Source organism: Balaenoptera borealis (assembly GCF_965194805.1).
Source record: "Balaenoptera borealis genome assembly, chromosome: 7".
NCBI lineage: Eukaryota > Metazoa > Chordata > Mammalia > Artiodactyla > Balaenopteridae > Balaenoptera > Balaenoptera borealis.
The window spans coordinates 71,539,809-71,555,644 of record NC_138864.1 but is presented as its reverse complement, the minus strand read 5'-3'; the positions used below and the strand labels follow the sequence as shown (position 1 = coordinate 71,555,644).

General features: G+C 37.5%; 1 long non-coding RNA gene across 1 annotated transcript in view; it reads right to left on the bottom strand.

The window, feature by feature from the left end:
• Positions 1-4,249: 4,249 nt before the first annotated feature.
• Positions 4,250-15,836, bottom strand: part of LOC309631806 — a 71,481-nt gene continuing 59,894 nt past the window's right edge. Inside the window, exon 3 of the long non-coding RNA XR_014246565.1 lies at positions 4,250-10,789. This is a non-coding gene — a long non-coding RNA (uncharacterized lncRNA). The remainder of the gene's footprint in view (positions 10,790-15,836) is intronic.

Genomic DNA, 15,836 nt, shown 5'->3' with positions numbered 1-15,836 from the left:
TTAGGAACCTAAAAACGAAAGTTAAATCCAAAGTAAGTCAAAAGAAAGAAACAATAAAATCAGAGCAAAAATCAATGAAATTGAAGATGGCCAATAATGGAAAAAATTAACAAAACAAAAAGTTTGTTCTTTGAAAATATTAATGCAATTGATAAATCCCTGGATAGGAGACACATTGTTTGTTTTCTTCTAGGACATGAGCAAATTGATCAAAGAAAATTGGTTATCTCAGTGTTCTAGATAATCTTTTTTTTTACCCTGAATATTACCAAGAAAACTATGGATATTAGTCTTAGCAAACTTAGTGTTAGCAAAGAATTTAGGTAAGATTTTGAAGGATGCTGTTCACCATACAAACAGTGAAGGTAGGTAAGTATGCATGCAAAGACATCAAATTATGAACAAATATATCATGTTCACAGTTCATGAAAAATCATCCAAATCTTAGAAATAAAGCCAAGAGAGTACAATATACATTTTCAATGTCATGCTGGATCATTATTTAATGAAAACATCTGAGGATTATTTTTCTTTAAGAAAATTAAACTGGCACGTCTACCTATATTTTACTATTCTCTTTACTATTTGATTAGAGCCCAGACAATGTAAAATTCATGTTATCTTGTAGATTTCTGTGTGAAAGAAAAGTTAACTCCCAGAATTAAGTTGGGGTTTTTCTGTTTGTTTTTTTCCTGTGAAGTAACAAGTTTTGTATCATACCTTGCAATCTTATTCTAATATTACTTTATTCAAGTGCCTTTAAATAGTTCCTCAAAATATTGTTGAATTAGCTTTACCATCTTACTTGCTAATATTAGGAGATAATCCTCCTTGGGTCTCTCACATTTCTGTGTGTCTTGTGAGCAGAGGTACTAACTGCCTTTGTTCTGAATTATCTTTTCAAGAATGTTTGTATAGCAACAGCCTTGGAAGATACAGTGTTTGCTTCCAGAGGAAAGTGCAGGTTTGCTTAGAGCCTTGGAAGATAGAGATAGGTCTCCCTCCTGAGTGGGACGGGGGTCAGGCATGCTTAGTGTGTACTACCTAAGCTCAGAGTTTCTCTCCTAGAATGCAACCCACTGCATGTGCAGGTGTCACCTGGCCTTCTTCATAGCACTGTGTGGAAATTGTGGTTTGAAAAACTGGTACCAAATATGCTTGTGCTCATGCAGCTTGCTGTGCTGTAATAAATTTCTTTCTGCCTCTTACCCAGGCATCTTGTGTCTTTGCTAGCACCCATGAATCCATGGCAGGCAACCTTTTAGCTCGCAACTAGGGTAAAATCTCAGACCCCTCATAGCTCTTGATAGGTTCTTCATTATTTTAAAAATTGGGCAGAATATGAACCTGTGTTCATTCTATATTTGTATGAGAGCTGTGTTTCAATTATTTGAAAAATATACATCAACATGTTGATAGGTCATCAACTGAGATACCGGAGTGGCCTTGCCTGTTGGATTCAGTAGAACAGCATTCTCCAAGAAGTGAACTTAATGTGCTGCTAAGCTGAGGCATATTTTTCCTTGACCCCTACAGTGATTTCCAATCAACTGTGGAAACTTACTTTGCTGACTCGCTATTTCTCCAGTTTTTTTCTTTCTTTCTTTTCCCCTCCTGACTTTTGTTTTCTTTCTTGGTTCTTGGTCAAGCTTGTTAGTTGGTCTATGTTTTGTCTCACTAGGTGTTTGGGCTAAGTTGCTTTTTACAGCCAAGTACAGGGACAAATGGTCTAGTAGGTCGTCTTGATTGCATAGTCAGTTGAGCATCTGATGTGTACATGAATTTGATTTGTGTATGGCTAATAAATGTTTCCTGATTGATTACTACAATTTCTGATAATCTCTTGGTACGGTCTTGACATTTAGTAATCTCTGTAAGGGTGATGGAGATCTGTTCTTTGTCAGGTAAGAGACAACAGCGAATCTAGTTTGTTTTCCTTTTTGACTATTTGTGAACTGATATCAACTAAGAAAATATTTTTGTGTCCACTGGAAAGGAAAAAGAATTGTGGAGTTTTTGTGCTCTGTGTTTACTTTTACCCGAGGCTGAGGCTGTAGAACTAAAACTGCAAACTCTCTCTGTGGTTTTTGTGATTGAGGAAAGTCTTTAGCTCCTTTAGGGTGATTTCACATATTTTCCTACCTCCAAAGGGTATTAATAAATTAGATTGTAACATCTTACAAAAGAAAAAAGCTCTGTTCTGACTGTTTTATACAAGTTAATAAGTTATTACATAAATGTAATATTCCCAGAATTCTAGGAATTAAATAAACTAAATTTTAATATTTTATATGTTAGTCTTTTAAAAACCCCATTTCTAAAGAAACTTACTTCAGAAGTATTTTTATATAAGAATCCAAATCTACATTATCAAGGTGAAATCTTGGACAATTCAGACTGGATTCATAATTTTGGTTTAAAACAAGGTTTCTTCACTTTGGCGCTGTTGACATTTTAGGCCACGTAACAAGAATTTAAAAGATTAAACTCTTTGAAAAGACATCTCTCATTACATTTTCATTTAAACACACTTTATTATTTTTTTAATCCTAAAAAAACTTGTGGAAACAAAGATAATTTACTGGATCCATGGAAATGATGTAGGAAATCTTAAACATTTAAATCATGAAAAATTAAGCTCATACTAACTAAAATATTTTGCTAAACATTTTTACACGTTGATAAAATTAGTAAGACATTATGTTGATTTAAAAGCTACAGTTAAATTACTCTAATTTGTCCAAAGACTTGTCTATTTAAGAAGAATATCTTCCTGATTTTTCATATATAAATAAGTCTCCGTAATAATATCAAGAATTTTACCGAGGAATGCAGGTTTACACCAAGGTCATATAGCCCATGGGTGGCAGAGCCAGAGTCTGAACTCAGGGATTCTGGAACCATAGTTTGTGCTCTTAACTATTATGCTATTTTGTTGTATTTGGAATAAAGATTTTTTTTTTTTAATTCCGGAAAAAAAAAAAAGAATTTAAAGACTGTGAAATTTGGCCAAAAATTCTCAGTGTTGAGTTTTTCTTTCTAGCTGGGAGCCACATCCATTACTTAAAATCACAGCTAACTTTTCTGCTGAGTTTCACTCTTGGCAAGGAAAAACATACAAAAGAAGCACAAACAATCTAATATTTCCTCTGTCCCTTTTTTTTATTTTGGAAAGTTTAAACTTTATATCTACACTAGATATTCTAGAATTTACACATCATTACAGAGCAATGTTCATGAACAAATTAACTTCCAAAATTCCAAAGAGAAGGGAAAAAGAAAGGGAAAGAAGAAATAAGAGGAAACCAGCTTACGATAGATATAAAATTATCAATAAAAGGCTAATTATCTAACCTCTGCAAGCAAGGGAAAGGGGTCAGATGAAAGAAACCCTACTTTTACAGATATACACACAAGAGAAAAAAGCATTATAGTTTATTTAAACAATAACTAGGACCTTTAATCATTCCATCAAAACTTATGATTAAAAAGCTGGTACTCATTAATCACCAAAGTAGGAAAACTTGAGGGGTGGATCTCTTAAGTTAAAAAGTAACCTCTTTCACATGTAGCTGTCCAGTTTTCCCCAAACCACTTAGAGACTGTCTTTTATCCATCATATATTCTTGCCTCCTTTGTCACAGACGAATTGACCATATGTGTGTGGGTTTATTTCTGGAATCTCTATTCCATTCCATTGATCTATTTGTCTGTTTTTGTGCCAATACCATGCTGTTTTGATTAGTGTGGCTTTGTAGTGTATTCTGAAGTCAGGGAGATTGATACCTCTGGTTTTGTTCTTTTTCCTCAAGATTGCTTTGGTTATTTGAGGTCTTTTGTGGTTGCATTATTTGTTCTAATATTTGTTCTAGTATTTGTGGTAGTATTATTTGTTCTAGTTCTGTGAAAAATATCATGGGTATTGATATTTCACTTATATGTGGAATCTAAAAAATAAAACAAACAAATGAATATAATAAAACAGAAACAGACTCAAAGATACTGAGAACAAACTAGTGTTTCCCAGTGGGGAAAGGGGTTGGGGGGAGAGGCAAGATAGAGGAAGGAAATTAAGAGGTACAAACGACTAGGTATAAAATAAATAAGATACAAGGATGTACATGGGGGAATATAGCCAATATTTTATAACTTTAAATGGAGTATAAACTATAAAACTATCAAATCACTATGTTGTACATTTGAAACTAATATAATATTGTAAAACAATTATAATTCAAATTTTTTTAAAAATTATTTATTTATTTTTTTGGCTGTGTTCGGTCTTCGTTTCTGTGCGAGGGCTTTCTCCAGTTGTGGCAAGCGGGGGCCACTCTTCATCGCGGTGCTCGGGCCTCTCACTATCGTGGCCTCTCTTGTTGCGGAGCACAGGCTCCAGACGCGCAGGCTCAGTAGTTGTGGCTCACGGGCCTAGTTGCTCCGTGGCATGTGGGATCTTCCCAGACCAGGGCTCGAACCCGTGTCCCCTGCATTAGCAGGCAGATTCTCAACCACTGCGCCACCAGGGAAGCCCTATAATTCAATTTTTTTAAAAAGTAACCTCTTGTTTGGACACACAAGTCAGAGAATCTCCTCCCAGGGTTTTCTTCCCACTTGCATCTTGTTCATGTCAGAAATTCCCTGAAATGGCCACAGTAATTCTAAAACCTCCTTGGTGAAATAGGCTGATGAGAGAAATATTCACATGAATGAAAGCGTGAAGGCAGCACATGTGTGCCCCAGAGTGTCAAAGAAGACCTCATGAGAACTGCAACACTTGGTGAGAATCTGGCCAATCAGCAAGTCTCACAGGCTTCAGACTTCCAGCTCCAAGCAAAAGAAACAAAATTAAGTGATTATCAAAGAAACACAGGCCAGACAAAGGAACAGTTTTATTAGGTTTGGATAGGTGGCCCAAGGCAAAATTGGTCCTATAAGGATGTGAGTCTGATGAGGCATTCTGAACTTGTCAGTACTCAGGGATGGATTGAGAAACAAACTATTGAACCTATGCTAATCCTTTCCCCTCTGAATTTTCTCTTAGAGCCTCACAACAAAAAGTGACAAGAACAGAAAAAGAACCCAAACATTGTGTTATGAATAACAAGCTACGTTTCCCTCCAAATGTGAGTTTTCAAATCTGACCAGATAGACAAAGATTCCCAGGAGGAATCCTCTCATTCCCAGGACACAAAATAAACTCAGTTTTAGTGAGCTTCACATAAATCTATTGGGTCTGAACACCAATGCAGGACCTATTTGACCACTGCAGTGGGAGAGGTCCCTGAACATGAGGTTCAGGAAGCCTCAAGGGTCCATGTGGCTTCAGAGCTGAGGGCTTTGGGCTGTGTCAGCCAGAGGGTCTCAATCAGATCTTCTTGTGTCTTCAGGGTTGTCAGTGTCAATTCCAAAAAAGAACATCAGAGAAACCTACTGATCAAGCAAAGCTAAGTTTATTAGAGTTACTGTCACAAGGGGGAGCACCCCCATGATAGTCTTCGTAGTATATCAGAAGGGAGATTTCAGGAAGTAGTATTTGTAAGGTTTAAGGAGCTGGACTTACAAGGTTTAGAGCAAGTCTTTCATGGTAGTTTATTATTGTGATAGTTTTGACACAATAATTTGGGATTGGTGGAGACAGCAAGGTGTTTTGATGAGTAAACTGCTGAAGGATTAGGAAGCTGTTTGCCCAAGCCAGCTAGCAAGTATTGTCTCAGTAGGAGAACTGTTTATCCAAATGAGCAAATTATTTACCTGGACAAAATTGGTTTGTAGAAATTCCCTGAACAAATAGTTAAATTTCCTGATTTATAGTCTTATCTCCTTGGGCCACAGTTCTCTAGAACAAACAGTTGTGTCATGATGGCACAGATGGTCTGAGGTCTCAGAACCTTTCTGTTCTGTGACGTCTACTATGGCTTGCCCAGTGGTATACCTGAAAAGTATCATTACTTTCAGATGATTTCCCATGTAAAAATTAGTAAATATCTTTCAGAGGAATAATTTTCTTCTGTTTCCTCAGAATATACCCTTTCTTTAGAATGGTATTATCCTTTCTTTGGTCTGGAAATGTTTCTTTTTTCTTGCAAATGGGGTACTAGTTGTTAACAGATTAGAGTTAAAAGAGGTTTTGCCAGGGTTTGGATCTCAGATTCTTTCCAGCTTCCTGGATACACTGGTCTATCCTTCTTTAATCTGCTCCCATTCATAGATAGCAAAAACTCATGAAACTTCTAACGCTAGTAACAATTTCTTCTGACTTTAATATTTTACAGTTATTGTCATAAAAATCTAGGTTGAGAAAAATTAACAGTTTGATCTTATGACCCTTTTGTAAAGCAAACAAGTTGGACATTTTCATTCTAACATGACCGGTAAAATAAAAAATAAGATTACAGATGACAAAATCACTCTGGTCACTTTGTAATGTGACTGTTTCATTATTTGGATTAGAGCAAAAATGTTTTTGTCCATTTAACGAAGTGAAGCAGCTTGAATGGGAGCCTGAAATACATATTTACTGCTTTCATTTATTAAAACAAAGAATTAAAACCTAAATTGGACTTGCTAAATATTAGAAACATTTCTATAACCCATCCAAAAGAGCTTTTTAATTTGACAAGCCAGATTAAGAGGCAGACACCTACAGGTAATACAGATACATAAAGAACATGATCACATTGTGTGTCCAAGTGTTGAAAGATTTTAAAAGTCAAGAGTGCAAAAAAACCCACAAAGCTATGGGGATGTCTGGAATTTAATTAGATATCTTCTAATATGTATAATAATTAGAATCCTAGAAGATAGAAAGATGAAAAGAACACAAGGTATGGTCAAGTCCAAAGGTTTTTCAAGATAGGAAGCTGCTTAAGCATTTTAGGACACGAAGTGAAAAGCCAAATGAGATGATGAAGCAAGTGGCAACAATCTTAGTGGGGGCCACACAGTCCTTTTAGAAGACAAATGCAGGCATTTCCTGATTAATGTCAGTAAACTATTCCTGACAATCAGCAGTTATGCAGAAAATTGTTAACAGAAGCCTATGTCCAATTATTTTAAATAGGAACACTTTTAATAAGTTAACCATCAACTCAATGCCTCCAACCAATTTCTTAAAATACAGAAAACAATTGCATGTGAGCAACAGACTCTAACATTAGGATGTGAAATTACTGTAATTAAATATTGTATTGTGTGCAGTAGTGCTTCCATACTTCTCTTTACCCTATGGACATCAGAAGAGTCACAATAAGAGTTTTTATTGATGTTATGGTATGCTTGTCAAGGCTTCTACACTGATTCTGTCATTCTGTCAATTGTATTTGGATCACAACTCAAAACTTTTCCCTCTCATCATTTTGATAAAAAAAAAAATTGCATTGAGCTTTGGGGATATAAATATACATTTGTTCCCATATAAGCCCCAGCCTAAAATATTGTTTTGAGAGATAAATGTTTTATGAAGTTAGGAGTATTAAGATCCAAGAGGCATCCTAGTGGGAAAACCATAACTGTGGAGAGAATCAGCAGTTTATGCCTATATTAGAAAAACTGTGACTTATTTGAGGCTTCAATTCGTGGACATGAACTAAGTGAAACTCTTCTCCATCCCCTTTTGAAAGGTATAGTGATTATAACTAAGACTTAGTTTGAGCTCCCTCACTGTTGTCATTAAGAATCATTCTAGAATTTTGCCTTAAATAGGAAGGAAACTCTGACACACTACAACAAGGATGAACCCTGAGAGCATTAGGCTAAGTGAGATAAGTCAGGCACAAAAAGACAAACACTGTATGATGTTCTTTATATGATGTATCTTGGGTGGCCAAATTCATGGAAAGAAAAAGTAGAAGGGTGGTTGCCAGGGTCTGTGGGGAAGGGAGAAATGGGGAGTTGTTTTTTAATGGATATAGAGTTTCAACTTTTTCCAGGTGAAAAAGTTCTGGAGATTGGTTGCCCAACAATGTTAATATACTCAACATTACTGAAATGTATACTTGTGGTACAAATGGTAAAGATGGTAAATTTTATGTTATGCATTTTTTACACCAGTAAAAAAGAAAAAAGGAGGGGGAAAAAAAGAATCATTCTAGAAGCTCACCTTATGCAGAAGGCACTTCTAAACATTTTTGGTATGACATAAATGTCTCTTTAGTGATTAAGCATCTTTTCGCCCAGGGAGAATTAGGAGTATGTATAAAAATCTTCAGATAATAAAATCCATAGTGTCAATATTTTGCATTAAGGAATCTTGCATATTTGCCACTATATTTTCTTATTTATTTGTCTTAATACCCTTGTAATTCCATTTTCTAAAGTGTACTTGTGTAATTGATTTAGGTGTGTGGTATTAAATTCAATTCTTACTAAATTTATGTACATTCTTTAAAAATTCAAGATAACTTGAGGTATTTATAAGTTTAATTTATGAGATTAAGAAGAGTTAAGTAGCCAGGAAGACTGTATTTAAGTTAGACAATGGTTTTGCTGAAAAGAAAATTGAACATTTTAATGTAAAATGTTAAACGTAAAAGGAAATTTAATAAACTAAGATGTTTAAGGGAATTTAATAAGGTTCTGAAATCTCCCTTAAAAGCAATTGTAAAAATTTGCTACACTTTTAAAAAGAATTCAAAGACTATAAAGGTACATTAAAAGCTTAAGAAAGAATCAAGTAAATAAAATATTCATTTAAAAAGAAACCTAAGTAAACCTCTAAATGGTCTTTTCTACACATAAAAGCTGTCCTTGAGGGCATCAAAAAAACCCCCTCACTTTCACACAGGCAGTAATACCGAACGTAAAGAAGAGAATGAGAGCTGGGTTGCAGCAGCTACTGAGTAGTTGTAAACTGCCACTGACAGTGTGAGCAAGTCAGGTATTCTGTAGAACAGAAACAGAACTAAACTCAACGACTGCAGAGAACCACGGCTAAAAATGGAGATGCAGGGTATTCGTTTTCCTATTTAAATTATATCGAACCCTTCTTGATAATTTTTAACCTCAGAGCCTTTCCTCAGTTCTTTATTCATTAATTGCCTCACCAGCAGGCAGTTTGTGAGTTCCAGGGTCGGCCTGAACCTGTGGGGCGCCAGGACTACCAGGAGCCTTGATAATGAGCAGCTTAATTCTCTCTTCCTCTCTGGGACTGAGTAACTTACAATTCTGCTCAGGTGCAAAGGCAGTTTGTCTCAGGTTCTCAAAGATTTTTTCACAATCAAAAATAGATTTTCTTTTCTTTTTAAGTAGTCTGCAAAGCACCCTGCTCAGTAACATGTACATTTAATAATTTGGGGGGAAGGTAATAAGGATGACCTGGTGTGATACCATTTTAATGAGCCAGTTTCTCTCTAAGGAAGCTCTGGGCTTTGGTGAATCTGAGGCACATTTTTAAATGAGTCAGAATCACTTATTGATCACCCTCTGTGTGTAGATGACTGTGTTAGTATTATTGACAATTTAAAAGAATAACAAAAGAAAAAGCCTTGGACTTCAAAGAGTTTCTAACAGCCTTTTTGGAATATGGAACACTTCTGGGCAGGCAAGCCCAGGGCGACATGCTGCAGCCATATGTCGCTTCAGGGCTCTGAGTCACACAGCAGGATGAGAGGAAAGGAAATGAGGACAAGTAGGCTATAAAAATGAAATTGCCTCCAAAGAAATCCTCAGACCAGTGGTCTAATGGAACATGTCAAGCAGGGACTGGAGAAACCCATCCAAAATTATACCTCTTACTAACCACAGGACTTGGTCCAACTATCAGTTCAACAAAGACTTTTTAGATTAAAAACAAAAAACAAACCACTGACTTCATGGAGAGGCTGAAAATACAGACGGATAATGCCAGAACATGTATCACGTACAGCTTGGCCCCATGCCTCTGCAGCAATCAGCCCGAATGATCAGGACACGGTCAACGACTGCTAGCTTCCTCTCATTTTGGGCCCCAGCTTGTTGCTCAGGACCAACCAGAGAAAGCCGTATAAGATTCCCAAATCAGTCGTGTAGGACGACCCACTTCTCATTAGCTCACTCTGGCTTCCCCATGCTGACAGCCTCCAATCAGAGCACACTGGAGGCCTATCCATTTTTTTTTTCTTCACTATCAAGCTTCCTTGCCTGTCTTGGAGTCTCTGCTAAAAGCAAGTGATTGGGGCTGACTGCAATTCAGAGCTGTAGCAAGCTCTGAATACATCGCCTTCTAAAATTCTAATTTGGGTAGTCCCCATTTATTTCCAAATTTCTGCTGGAGACCCAACACAGATACTGTCTGCTCTGCCTGTGGCCCCAGACCACAGCCTTTGACCAGACGCAGGACCCCCGGAGGGAGGCCCAGGTGTCTTGCTACTTGTGGCCTGTGGAGGGCACGCTGGTGTGGTGAGTCAGCACCGGGTCTGAACTCTGCTATCTTTGCAGAATTCCTCCGCTATTTATCCTCAAGTTTATTAGGCAGGCTTTGCTACTGGTTCCCATTTGTTTGGCATCCTTGGTGGAATCAGGTCATTCCTTTTCATCTTTTTTTGCAAGGTTGTGTGCTTTCTGTTTTGTGTTGTGCTGTCTAAAAGTGTTGTTTGTTATAAGAGAATTGCAGGTTAAAACACAGGTCTGGGCCCAAAAAGCCTGTTCCAGCTTACCTCACAGACCCGTGGATTTGCTCTTCTTACTCAGGCGTCCATTTGGACGAATTCTACTGAGGGTCACCGAAAACCTGATGAGTTTTTCCTTCCATCTTGACTTTTTATCTTGAGAGCTTGGCGTTGATCCAGATAGACTGTTCACTCTGGTTTTCTGCCTGTGGGGTGAAGAGTTGGGGGTGGGGATGAAGATTACTGGGTCTGCATTTGGAGGTAGCCAGCCAGCCTTCACATTAGGGGCCCAAAACGTGAGGAACACAAGCCTCACATTACTACTGACCATTGCCAGCTCTCATGGCATCACTGAAGCCTAAATCCTCTCCTCAGGAAAGAATCTTTCCTCTGTGTACTCTCATTACAATCCTTATTCTTGAGCCTCTCCCTCTAAATGGCACAACTTCACCAGGGATGATCTGGGCCTTCAGTGGCACTCTGGGGAATAGTTAACTTGAATGAAATTGTTCACTTGAGAGGTGCCTTACAAAAGAAAAGGTATATGATTTCTCAGGCCTAATGGGCAGCAGTTTTTGACTGGCACGCAGAGACCTCTAAATGAAATCCTGAATCAAAAATTGCTTCGCTAAGAGTCTTTGGCCAAAAACAATGAGAATTTAAAGAACTCAAACAAAAGCAAACTGGTCTCATTTCCCTAGTAGGTTCTCTAGTTGCCTCCTTATATCCCTTCCCAGCCCCCACCACCCATCCTCTGATCTCCCTCCTTCTTCTTCCCTGGTCCAGATCCTCTTCCTCCTAACAATGACTCTCCAAAGACCCTGAAATACCACTTGCTTCTAAAATCCATGCCTCCCATGAGCCAGGTATGCAGACAACTATAGAATTTAAGCCTTTGAACAGAGGTGAATTAAAAGCTGTAATTAAGGATTTCCCTAAACCCAGACAAGACCAACAACTATTCATAGATGAATTTAGAATTCTTTTGGATGCATATAACCCAGGGCTACCTGGCCTCGATCAACTTGTACACATGGTGTTCAGAACTTCAGATGCTAAATCTTAGATGGCAAAAGTTGACTGAACCAACTCAGAAAGGAACCTACAAGATCTCTCTTCTGACAGTAAACCCAAGGGTCAGAAAGAAGCTCAAAAAGGGGACCAAGGTATCCTAAAAGCCATATCTGAAACACTTCCAATAAAAATTGTTTGGACCGTAATTGAATTATACAATCAGAAAAAAGATGAAACTATAGGAACAGTTCCTCAATCAAGATTTAAAAGAGCTAAATTTCTCCTGTGATTCAGTTCTGACACAATACATAGATGATGTCATACTTTGTTCAGAGAACAAGGAAGCCTGTAAAAAAGATGCCATTTACAGTCAGAGCAGAAAAAAAGACATCACGTTTCCAAAGATATTACAATTTTTCCAAAACACCACTCATTATTTAGGGTATGACCTAATAAAAAGAGAAAAACACTCTCTCTTAGACTAAAGACATCCAAATTTATCCTACACTCCTTATAAAATGACAATTGAGAGAGTTCCTAATTTAATTGTGTATTGCAGATATTGGGTGCCAAATCTTTTTGAGTTTGTAACACTTCTTTATGAATTGAAGATCTTGCAGTACTGTTGACTATGGAGATAACTGAACAATCCCCAATTGGTGAAGATCTGGATCTCCAGCCTTCCCTAAATCGGTCAACCTCTCACAAGTGATAGAATGACCAAAGTGTGGGGAGGAAGGGACTGAGAGACTAAATACACAAGTGGACAATGGCCAGATCATATATGCAATCCCACTCTGACCCACAATTTCTGCTGCCATCGGCCCAGAAGGATCAAAAATTGGCCAATGACTGCCAGCTTTCCTAATTTTTGCCCTAGCTTCCAACTCAGGAGGAAACAGAGGAAGCTAAGTAATCTCTACCAAACTAATTGCATAGGATGCTCCATTTCTAGTTAGCCCCTGGTTTCCTCTATAAACCTTTTGCGTTCCCCTGTGTGCCTGAGTCCCTGCCAAATGCAAGGGATGGAGACTGACTGTCTTGCTGTAGCAAACTCTGAATAAATAACCTCTGTTTATTCTCACTTGGGTTGTCTTGTTTATCTCCACATCTTGCACTCAGAATTTTCCCATTTGAAAAATTTTGGTTTCCAGCTATCGAAGTTCCTGAGTACCATCAATCACACCCAGAGCCGAGGTAAAGATGATGTTACTTGATCCCCAATTGCAGAGTCAACACATCTGAGTGAAAATGCCATTTTGTCTCACTCTACCAAAGACACAGTCAGTGAAATACCATCCAGCCCTGCAGGAAAGATAACATATTATCACCATCAATGTGATAGAAAAATTATCCAAAAACCAGAAATCGGCAAAAGCAAGTATTGGGTATTCGTTCAGCACAGTGCTGTGCTTGCAGCTTTAACTTCCTACTGCCTGCACTATTTTATAACTCTGAAGGGACAGAGGTTAACGTGCAGAATTTTTGTTCAGTAGAGATATAGATAACTTCTATGCTGTATCATTTATTGTCCTGTAAGATACGAAACAGCTTAGTATATACCTCAGAAATCTAATAGTAATATTCTTTTGTTAGATTAAAATTTAGATTCCTGGCTCCTCAAATGCTCTTTGGACTAGTTTTAACATCTTATCAGTTCCCTCATTGATTGATAAGTTGAATAAAATCTTTGACATGTGTTCATTTGATATTTTCCTGCGAGACATGATTTTACTTTTTGAAAATTATACTTTAACCATTAAAAATTTGAGCTTTTAAGTATCATATAATTTTTTTTCCCTTAAATATTGTAATATGATAATATGCACTAATAGCTCTGCTAATATTGAATCAACCTTGCATTCCTGGGATGTAGTGTATATGATATTGTGGTGCCAAATTCTAATTGCATATATTTCTGTTGAGAATAATAGCATTTATAATTACTAACAAATAATTTAGAGCAAAGGGGGAAATTATTTATACAAATATAAAAGTAAACACATATTAAATAATTTATTTTATTCCTATCATATGAGGAAACCAAACAGATGTTATCACTAGTTCACAGGAAAAGTTAAAACAGAAAGTTACATGGAGTAAAGGAATGTTGAGAGGAATTGCAAAATGGGGGCAAAAATGTTTTTTTCCAAAGAGGAGAGGAAATCAAAATCATTACCAGACAAGGCATTATTTACATATTTATAAGCTACCCAAACATAAACAGAAATGCAAGATAGCTCAAAGACAATGAACACGGCTAGAATCTGATAACCTGGAAGGGTATGATACAGATGATGCACAGTCTCCATGGAAACACAAAAATTTTTTTGACATAATCATTGATAAAATTGGTCTGTAAGTTACCATTTTTTCTGCAATTTTATTGCATTTTGATATTGTAAAGGGAAAAAAAAAAGTTTCTCCAACCCTTCCATTAAAGAAGAATTTCAAGACACATGGACATCAGTGAAAATGGTGGACTAAGAACCTCCAGGTGCCTGGCTCTCCCAAGAAACATTAAAAAATCTGGCAAAAACTTTCAGAATTAGCCTTTTATGAAGACCGGAAGATAGAAAAAGATTTGCAGCAACCAGAGGAAAGGCCACAGAAAAAGGTAAGAGAATTTTGTGACAGTTAACTTAGCCTTGCATTGCCCCTCTCCGCAGTACAATAGCAGTCTTGAAGATAGTAACCTGTGTTCCTGATGTGGAAACATGGTTCCAGAGTGAGCCAAGCAGACTTTGTTCCTGGAAATGGTGTTATTTTTCTTTTGGCCTGTTCTTGGGTTCCCTGAGGACTGATGCTAGGGGCCTGCCTTTGTTTCACCTAACTTGGAACCCTCTCAAGGTGAGAAGCAGCTACATGAAGGATGTTTCTCTAAACATTGAAAGTCAGAAGAATGGGCTTCTGCCAGGTGGAGCAAAAAATAGATTTATCAGTTGGGACAAAGGATAGACACACAGAAAGCCAGGAATAAAAATTTGGAGAGTGAGACTCTTTGGGGAATATGGGCTCTGAAAAGCTCTTGCCTGTAATGGGGAACCTAGAAAACCACATACGTGCACAGAGCAGGATGCCTGCTCAGAAAAGACCTGAGACGACCATAACCTTTCACTTCTGGCTATTCTTTAGGTTCAGTGAAAGCCGGAAGTGAAGTCTAAGTGGGAGTTAAACAGACTGGCTAATTAATGAAGGAGTGCCTCAACATAGTGCTGGTCTTCAAAGACCTGGGGGGTATTGTCCCCTCCCCTCCCCTCCCTCCCTCCCTCCTTCCTTCCCTTCTTTCTTTCCTTCTCTTCCTTCCTTCCCTTCCTCCCTCCCCTCTTTTCTTTTCTTTTTTCTTTCTCTTCCTTCCTTCCTTCCTTTCTCTCCCCTCCCTTCCTCCCTCCCTTCCTCCCTCCTTCCTTCCTTCCTTCTTTCCTTCCTTCCTTCCTTCCTTCCTTCCTTCCTTCCTTCCTTCCTTCCTCCCTCCCTCCCTCCCTCCCTTCCTTCCTTCTGCAGGAGTTTAAGAAAATCTTTAACTAAAACTTACTAAAACAACTAAACTAATGGAACAGAGACTTCAAAGACACATGTGACAAAGAATACAGTCTTTACAAAAATACTATAGACAAGTCACTAAAACAAACAACTACTACCCACAGCAAACAAAAACAAATCCTGGAGAGGGAAATTTTAATTTCCAAACTTACCACATCATTATATTCAAAATGTCTAGTTTTCAAAAACAACAAAAAAAATTATGAGGTATACAAAGAAAGAAAAAAATATGGCTCTTTCACAGAAAAAAAAAAAAAAAAGAAATGAACACAGACTGCCCCTGAGGAAACACAAACATGGTACTTAGGTAAGATGAAGGTCTTAATAAATGGGCTTACGTGTGCTCAAGGAGCTAAAGAAATCCATGGATAAAGAAATAAAGGGAATCAGGAAAATGATATTTCAATAATTAGACAATAACAGCAAGGAGATAAAAAAAATTATAAACAGGGACCAAATAGGATAGTTGGAGCTGAAGAATACAATAGCCAAAATGAAAAATTCACTGGAGGGACTCACTAGCAGATTTGAGGAGGCAAAAGAAAGAATCAGAGAATTTAAAGATAAGTCAAATGAAATTATGCAGTCTGAGGAATAGAAAGAAAAAGGATGAAGAAAAATAAACAGAGCTTAAGAGAATTGTGGGACACCATCAAGCATGTTAACAATTGCATAATGAAAACCCCAGAAGAGGAG